The 9,000-nt window shown below is 49.8% G+C and overlaps 1 pseudogene across 1 annotated transcript; it reads left to right on the top strand.

The window, feature by feature from the left end:
• The first annotated feature begins 4,556 nt into the window (after positions 1–4,556).
• LOC108514340 (ATP synthase subunit g, mitochondrial pseudogene) lies at positions 4,557–5,004 on the top strand (annotated as a pseudogene). The gene has a single exon (XR_001881191.1). The product of XR_001881191.1 is annotated as an ATP synthase subunit g, mitochondrial pseudogene (transcript).
• Positions 5,005–9,000: the final 3,996 nt, after the last annotated feature.

A 9,000-nucleotide genomic window follows, 5' to 3' on the forward strand; every position in this document is an offset into this window, starting at 1 on the left:
AACTAGGAGGCGTACTGGCCCTTACATTCTCCATTCTCATTCCAGCAGTTATTCCCGTACTTAACACGTCTAAACAACAAAGCATAATATTCCGGTCATTAAGTCAATGCCTATTCTGAATCTTAGTGGCTGACCTGCTCCCACTCACATGAATTGGAGGACAGCCAAATATCCTTTTATTGCCATCGGACAGACAGCATCCATCATGTACTTCTCTACCTTCCTCACCCTTACACCACTCACTACCCTAACTGAAAATAAACTACTTAAATGAAAATGTCCTTGTAGTACAATTCAATACTCTGGTCTTGTAAACCAGAAATGGAGAATCTCCTCCCCCAGGACAACTCAAAGCATTCCCCCCTCACCTACCTTCACCAAAGGGAAGGACCAAAAAAACTAATTAGGGCTGAATAAGTAGCTCCTGTGTAAATTAAAAACTCAATCTTGGCTGGGTGCGGTGGCTCACACCTGTATTCCCAGCCCTTTGGGAGGCCGAGGTGGGTGGATGATGAGGTCAGGAGTTCAAGACCAGCCTGGCCAAGATGGTGAAACCCTGTCTCTATTAAAAATACAAAACATTAGCTGGGCGTGGTGGCGGGCACCTGTAATCCCAGCTACTCGGGAGGCTGAGGCAGAGAATTGCTTGAACCCAGAAGGCAGAGGTTGCAGTGAGCCGAGGTTGCGCCATTGAACTCCAGCCTGGGCAATAACAGCGAAATTCCGTCTCAAAGAAAACAAAACAAAAAAGCCCTCAACCTTATTCCCTGCCACAGTTAGGGATACCTGAGGCTCAGCCATAGAGACAGTAAATACAGGAGCCTGGATGGCATCTGGACCCCATCAGTCATCTCTTTCTGCCTTCTGAGTTCTCTAAGTTTCTCAGTCAAGGAACAGAGGTAGGGGCATTTGCGGTTGCCATCCTCCCAAACTGGCCCACAAACCGGGGTTGCTGGTTGTGTGATGGCCCTCCTGCACAAGGCAGAGAGGGGCAGTCCCATTTCCAATGCCCTGCTTGTTTGCAGTGAGGACAGGGTCACTGAGGACCAGAATATGGCTGGGGAGGATTTGGGCATTTCCAGCTGATTTGCCCTGGCTGGTGATAGTGAGAGCAGATAGTGGGCTCCTTAGTGGCTGTGAGGCTCCATCCTGATGGCTGGCCTGGGGCCCTTGGGATAGGCAGAGAATTTGCAATGGCAGTAGCCACTTATCTCTTTCTTGATCTTTCCTATCCCATTCAGCCTGCGATATTTCCTTGTTTTTATCTTAACAAGGTTATCTAATTTCGTCTTATTATTTAAAGACCTTGAAGGCCATGTCCAGCAAAGTGGGGAATGGAATTTGTGGTTCTTGGTCTAGTGTTTGCAGTTTGTGTCTAATATCTGAAGAAGCCTGGCTAATAAAATGAACAGTCAAAATGCTGAGGCCTTTTCAGCTCTTAGGGTCCATAATAGTATATTTTCTCATGGCTTCTGCCAACCTGGAGTAATATAGAGCTGGGTTTTCATTTGCCCCCTGTGTTACTTCTCTTAGTTTGGCAAAAAAAAAGTTGAGCCTGGTTTTTTTTTTTTTTTTTTTTGAGATGGACGTCTGGCCTGTTGCCTCAGGCTGGAGTGCAGTGGCCGATCTCTAGCTCAGCTGGCAAGCTCGCAACTCCCGGTTTACGCCTTCTCCTCTGCCTCAGGGGCCTCGCGCAGTAGGCTGGACTAGAGGTGCCCGCCACCTCGGGAGCGCCTAGTTTTTTGTATTATTTAGTAAGAGACGTTTGCACCATTTATGCCCAGCGATGGTCTTGACCTCCTGACCTCGTGATCGGGCCCGTACTCGGCCTCCCCCAACAGTGGCTGGGATAAGCAGGCTTGAGCCACCCGCCCGGGGCTCAGGTCCTAAGCTAATTCTTTTTTTTTTTTTTTTTTTTTGAACTGAGCTCGCTCCCTGTCGCCGCAGGCTGGAGTGCAGTGGCCAGATCTGCAGCTCACTGCAAGCTCCGCCTCCCGGGTTCACCCCTATTCTCCCGCCTCAAGCCTCCCGGTAGCTGGGAACTACAGGCGCTGCCCGGCCACCTCGGGCCCGCTAGTTTTTGTATTTTTTAGTAGGACGGGTTTCAGGCCGGTTAGCCAGGATGGTCCTCGATTCCTGATCCATCGTGATCCGCCCCGTCTCGGCCTCCCAAAGTGCTGGGATTACAGGCTTGAGCCACCGCGCCCGGCCAGTTGACTGGTTTTATGGCAGTCTTCTTCATGCCTTCAATTAAACAAGTAATCATATGATTACAGCATTCCCTACTAGTGTTTCCCTCTTGGTAGTTCCATCTAGGATCAACACCAGGAACTGCCGTTCTCCCCAGGCCAGACTCCTGAGGGTTCTGGGCATGAACGTCGTCTGACCATCATTGAGCTAGAGACCTGAGGTAGGACTTTTCCTCATAAGCACAACAGGTGGTAAAGATCATATAAATGTCCTGCCAAGTGCTATTAAATAAAATGGTAAGTCCTCTCCATCTTTTTATGCAACAGGAAGAGTCTTGGCTAAAGGAGACAACCTTAGCTTCTAGCTGAGACAGGTCAGACACTGGGAAAGGAACATGGACTCTGATGGTTCCTACATCCCCATTTGCCATGTCTCAGAGCAGCAGAAACTTGTCTGGAGCTCAAGTGGGATCATAAGTGACCCACAACCTAGTATGTGAATGGGGACAAGGGTCCCTGAAAAGGAGTCGGAACTGGAAAACGACATCCAAGGTTGAGATGACAAGGAGGTGAGGGACAAGGAACAGATGGAGTAGGTACAGTTGAACATGAAGGTGACATGCACGGGGGTGGCCTCTTGGCTGGGTGCGGTGGCTCATGCCTATAATCCCAGCATTTTGGGAGGCTGGTTGGGGAAAGCAGAAGAGGATAAAGGAATGGTTATCTAGAATGTCAGAAGAGTCAGTGGGGCCAGAGAATTTAGCCAAGCACATTCGACAGATTTGGCAGGGACTGGAATCCAGAGAGACAGTCATGAAATCCTGGACATAAAGAACTTCAGGCTGGGCGCGGTGGCTCAAGCCTGCCTGTAATCCCAGCACTCCTTGGGAGGCGCCGAGATGGGGCGGATCACGAGGGTCCAGCGGATTGCACCATCCGCTACACACAGTGGACCCCGTCTTCTTAACTGTAAAACATGCAAAAACAAAAAAAAACAAAAAAAAAAAAAAAAAGAAAAAAAAAAAAACTAGATGGGCGAGGTCGGCCGGGTGCCTGCGTAGGTCCGCAGCTACTCCGGAGCTGAGGCAGGAGAATGGCGTGAACCCGGGAAGGCGCGAGGCTGCAGTGAGCGGATCCAGAGCCAGGGCTGGCACTCGCAGCCTGGGCCGACACAGCAAGACTCCCCCCCCCGGGTCCTGCCAAAAACGAAAAAAAAACAGAAAAAAAAAACAAAGGGAACTTCGCAGGACATTGTACAGGGCAGCTATGACGAGAAAAGGTCGAGCTCGTAAAACAGTACTGCGGGAGGGCAAGGTCCCCCCTCATTCACGCAGGCCTGACTTCTCTGACGGCCAGTAAGTTATAAAGCAGGCAAGCCACATTGCATAGGAAAATTAAGCATTGAAGCATTTCTTTTTGAGACTTTGGGGGTCAAATTTTTTCCAGTATTTTATTTTTTATCTTATTTTATTTTATTTTTTTTTTTTTGAGGCGGAGTCTCGCTCTGTCACCCGGACTGGAGTACAGTGGCCAGATCTCAGCTCACTGCAAGCTCCGCCTCCCGGGTTTACGCCATTCTCCTGCCTCAGCCTCCCGAGTAGCTGGGACTACAGGCGCCTGCCACCTCGCCCGGCTAGTTTTGTATTTTAGTAGAGACGGGGTTTCACCGTGTTAGCAAGGATGGTCTCGATCTCCTGACCTCGTGATCCACCCGTCTCGGCCTCCCAAAGTGCTGGGATTACAGGCTTGAGCCACCGCGCCCGGCCATTTTATCTTATTTTTTAGACGGAGTCTCGCTCTGTCGCCCAGGCTGGAGTGCAGTGACATGATCTTGCCTGACTGCAACCTCCACCTCCTGGGTTCAAGCAATTCTCCTGCTTCAGCCTCCCAAGTAGCTGGGACTAAAGGTGCCCGCCACCATGCCCAGCTAATTTTGTTTTGTGTTGTTTTAGTAGAGATGGGGTTTCACTGTGTTAGCCAGGATGGTCTCGATCTTCTGACCTCATGATCTGCCCACCTTAACCTCCCAAAGTGCTGGGATGACAGGTGTGAGCCACCACGCCCAGTCCTCCAATGTTTTAGAATGCAGCCCAGAGGTGAGTCTGAGGGACTAGACAGGGTCTGTCCAATTGTGTGACAGGGAAACCAAGTTGCTTGGGGCTAGTTGAGCCACAACTAGGGGCATCCTACCATGAACAGTGCTCTACTCACATCTGCTAAAGGACCCCGAGGTGCATTTTTCTAAAGGGGCATCCTGCCTATTAGAAAAAACCTCCCAGATGGCACCATTGCACTCCAGCCTGGGTGACAGAGTGAGACTCTGTCTCTAAATAAATAAATAAAATAGAAAAAAGAAAAAACCTCAGCCGGCCGTTTGGGGCGACGGACTTTTCATCCCAGAGCCATGGCCCAATTTGTCCGTAACCTTGTGGAGAAGACCCCGGCGCTGCTGAACACTGCTGTGACTTACTCGAAGCCTCGATTGGCCACATTTTGGTACTATGCCAAGGTTGAGCTGGTTCCTCCCACCCCTGCTGAGATCCCTAGAGCTGTTCAGAGCCTGAAAAAAATAGTCAATAGTGCTCAGACTGGTAGCTTCAAACAGCTCACAGTTAAGGAAGCTGTGCTGAATGGTTTGGTGGCCACTGAGGTGTTGATGTGGTTTTATGTTGGAGAGATCATAGGCAAGTGTGGCATCATTGACTATGATGTTTGAAGACCAATCTTTAACATCTGATTATATTTGATTTATTATTTGAGTGTTGTTGGACCATGTGTGATCAGACAGCTATCTGAATAAAATAAGAAAATACAACAACAACAAAAAATAAAAAAACCTCCCAGAGCTAGGGTGCCTTACCCTTGGATGACCACTAGGGTGGGCAGTCCCAGGTCAGTCCAGGCACGAATTACACTGGGTGCTTGGCCCAGGGTCTGAGGGGAAGAGGTTGAGGGAAGACTCACCGTTCCGGTGCTGTTTGGGATCACCTGGATTAAAACATCTGGAGCAGGACGGCCAGCTCTTCACAGGAGAATTTAGAGTGAGAAGGTCTAAGTCACTCAAAACGAGTGTGGATTTGCCCTAGATGAGCAGCCACTGCTAACGGCACCACACATAAAGTTCTGGAACTCTTGACCAGAGAAGGATAGGAGAGAGTCTTTCTCCCTTCCAGGCAAGGCAGCCAGCTCTGTTGACCCCCTGGCCTTCAGGCAACACCATGGAGCAGCCCTGGCCAGATGCCATCAATTACCAGAGGGCTACTGGGAGCTGGTTGCTGGAAGGCTGAAAAAGGAAAGTGAATTTAGGTCCCTCTCCAGAGCAGGTAGTGGTGGTTAGATACCTCTGAATGGGCACCTTTCAGTTTCTTTTTTTTTTTTTTTTTTGAGATGGACTTTTGCTCTTGTTGCCCAGGATGGAGTGCAATGGTGATATCTCGGCTCACTACAACCTCCGCCTCCCGGGTTCAAGTGATTCTCCTGCATCAGCCTCCTGAGTAGCTGGGATTACAGGAATGCACCACCATGCCAGGCTAATTTTGTATTTTTAGTAGAGACGGGGTTTCTTCATGTTGGTCAGGTTGGTCTCGAACTCCTGACCCCAGGTGATCTGCCCGCCTCAGCCTCCCAGGACACCTTTCAGTTTCACCAGAGTGTATCCCTGGCCAGAGACCTTCAGTTGTCTTCACACACTTACACACTGTCCACCAAGGATCTCGAGTAGGAAGGGAGAGGGGAGAGAGTCTCCTGTAGGGAGAGTCCCTATGTGGGCCACCAAAATGTCGTGGTCAACGGCTGCCTGAGGCCTTGGCATGCAGGTGGTAAAAGAATCTTCCACCGGGCGCAGTGGCTCAAGCCTGTAATCCCAGCACTTTGGGAGGCCGAGACGGGCGGATCACGAGGTCAGGAGATCGAGACCATCCTGGCTAACACGGTGAAACCCCGTCTCTACTAAAAAATACAAAAAATTAGCCGGGTGAGGTGGCGGGCACCTGTAGTCCCAGCTACTCGGGAGGCTGAGACAGGAGAATGGCGTGAACCCGGGAGGCGGAGCTTGCAGTGAGCTGAGATCCGGCCACAGCATTCCAGCCTGGGCGACAGAGCGAGACTCCGTCTCAAAAAAAAAAAAAAAAAAAAAAAAAAATCTTCCAAGACAGTAATGAGTTTAGAAAGGCAGATTTATGAGAGCAAATGGGGAGAAAATGTTGCAAGGGAGCAGCGGGCAAGACAGAAGAGGGAAGCCTGGGGCCGGGCACGGTGGCTCACGGCTGTAATCCCAGCACTTTGGGAGACCAAGGCGGGCAGATCACGAGGTCAGGAGATCGAGACCATCCTGGCTAACACAGTGAAACCCGGTCTCTCCTAAAAATACAAAAAAATTAGCTGAGCGTGGTAGCGGGGGCCTGTAGTCCCAGCTACTCAGGAGGCTGAGGCAGGAGAAAGGCGTGAACCCAGGAGGCGGTGCTTGCAGTGAGCCGAGATTGCGCCACTGCACTCCAGCCTGGGCAAGAGTGAGACTCCGTCAAAAAAAAAAAAGAAGAGGGAAGCCTGTCTGCCAAGAACCAGGAGGGAAGTTTCACAAGGTCATGCTGCTCAGGCTCAGTGCTTGCAGACATGGTGCTTGCGTGCACGTGAGCCATTTGCAGCTGACCCCATTTCTCAGGACATTTGCTCCAGTTTACCCATTTCTGTTCCTGCCAGTTAAGCCCATTTTTCCATTTTCTCTTAACTGCTTAGGGCTCCACAGGAATCTCTTAAAACCACAAGAGGAAGCCAAGAGAATCAAAAGATCCTGAGCCACCTCCCAGGCAGGATGAGGTGAACTACCCATCTCCACACTTCTCACTTGGAGACAGCAAATGTCACTGTGGGAAGCTGAATAAGGTCACCTAAACATGTCCATATCATAATCCCAAGAAACGATGAGTAAATTACCTTACATGGCAAAAGGAACTTTGTAAATTCATCTCAAGATAAGGAGATTATCCTGAGTTATTCCAGTGGCCCCGAAATATAATCACAGGGGTACTTAAAAGAGGAGGCAGAGGGGTCAGCCATGGTGGCTCACACCTGTAATCCCAGCACTTTGGGAGGCTGAGGCGGGCGGATCATGAGGTCAGGAGTTCGAGACCAGCCTGACCAACATGGTGAAACCCCGTCTCTACTAAAATACAAAAATTAGCCAGGCGTGGTGGCACACGCCTGTCATCCCAGCTATTCGGGAGGCTGAGGCAGGAGAATCGCTTGAAGTCGGGAGACAGAGGTTGCAGTCAGCCAAATCACTCCACTGCACTCCAGCCTCAGGGACAGAGCAAGATTCCATCTTGAAAAAAAAAAAGAAAAGAAAAAAAAAAAAAGGCAGAGGAAGATTTGACTTAGGAGAAGGCTGTGTGATCACTGAAACCCAGAACTTCCAAAAGAAACCAGCCTTGCTGATACCTTGATTTTAGCCTAGTAAAACTGAATTCAGACTCTAACCTTTAGGACTCTAAGATAATAAGTTTATGTTGTTTTTAAACCACTAAGTTCGTAGTACTATTACAACAGTAATAAGAAACAAACACAGAAGAGAACTTCCCTAGTTGGTACCACCACCGTGGAGTACCCAACGATAGAAGGGGATGATAGTTCTCCACACCAGATTAAGAATGATTCAGTGAACCTAAGTCAGATCCTGACCTCTGTTGGAGCCCTCCCAGGCCTTCAAGTAAAAGCCACAGTCCTCACTGGCTCCCTTGTAAGACTCAAAGCCTCCTCCTCTACTCTGCTCACTCCTGACCACATTCTCCAGACAGAGCAAAGGGGCTTTTCTTGTTTTGATTGTTTGCTGAGATGGAGTCTCATTCTGCCCCCCCAGGCTGGAATGCAATGGCGCAGTCTTGGCTCACTGCAACTTCTGCCTCCCAGGTTCAAGCAATTCTCCTGCCTCCGCTTCCCAAGTAGCTGGGACTACTGGTGTGTGCCACCATGCCCAGCTGATTTTTGTATTTTCAGTAGAGACAGGGTTTCACCATGTTGGCCAGGCTGGTCTCAAACTCCTGACCTCAAGTGATCCACCCGCCTCGGCCTCCCAAAGTTTGGGATTACAGGCGTGAGCCACTGTGCCAGCTACAAAGGGGCTTTTGTTCCTGTGGTTCCTTTGGCCCAAAGCAGGTGCTCTTCCCTGTTATCTGCATGGCTTTTCCCCTCACCTTCTGCAGTTCTTTTCAAACACAACCTTATGAGAAAGGGCCATCCTCTACCGTATGTATTTATTTATTGTGTGTCTGTCTCACCTTGTCTCTTTTACATTTTGAACCATGTGAATGTAATACCTGGTCAAAATAGATTTTTTTTTTTTAACTGTGTGTGTGAGAAAAACAGGAACAGGCCAGGCACGGTGGCTCATGCCTGTAATCCCAGCACTTGGGAGGCTGAGGCGGGCAGATCACGAGGTCAGGAGTTTGAGACCAGCCTGGCCAACATGGCAAAACCATGTCTCTACTAAAAATACAAAAATTAGCCAGGCGTGATTGTGCGTGCCTGTAATCCCAGCTACTCGGGAGACTGAGGCAGGAGAATAGCTTGAACCAGGGAGGCGAGGCAGAGGTTGCAGTGAGCCATTGCACTCCAGCCTGGGCAACAAGAGCAAGACTCAGTCTCAAAAAAAAAAAAAAAATTAGCCCAGCATAGTGGCGTGTGCCTGTAATCCCAGCTACTTGGGGGGCTGACACCGGAGAACTGGTTGAATCCGGGAGAGGGAGGTTGCAGTGAGCCGAGATCGCGCCACTGCACTCCAGCCTGGGCGACAGAGCACGACTCCGTCTCAAAAAAA

This window comes from Rhinopithecus bieti, unplaced genomic scaffold, assembly GCF_001698545.2.
Source record: "Rhinopithecus bieti isolate Rb0 unplaced genomic scaffold, ASM169854v2 scaffold_32008, whole genome shotgun sequence".
In the NCBI taxonomy this organism is placed as follows: domain Eukaryota; kingdom Metazoa; phylum Chordata; class Mammalia; order Primates; family Cercopithecidae; genus Rhinopithecus; species Rhinopithecus bieti.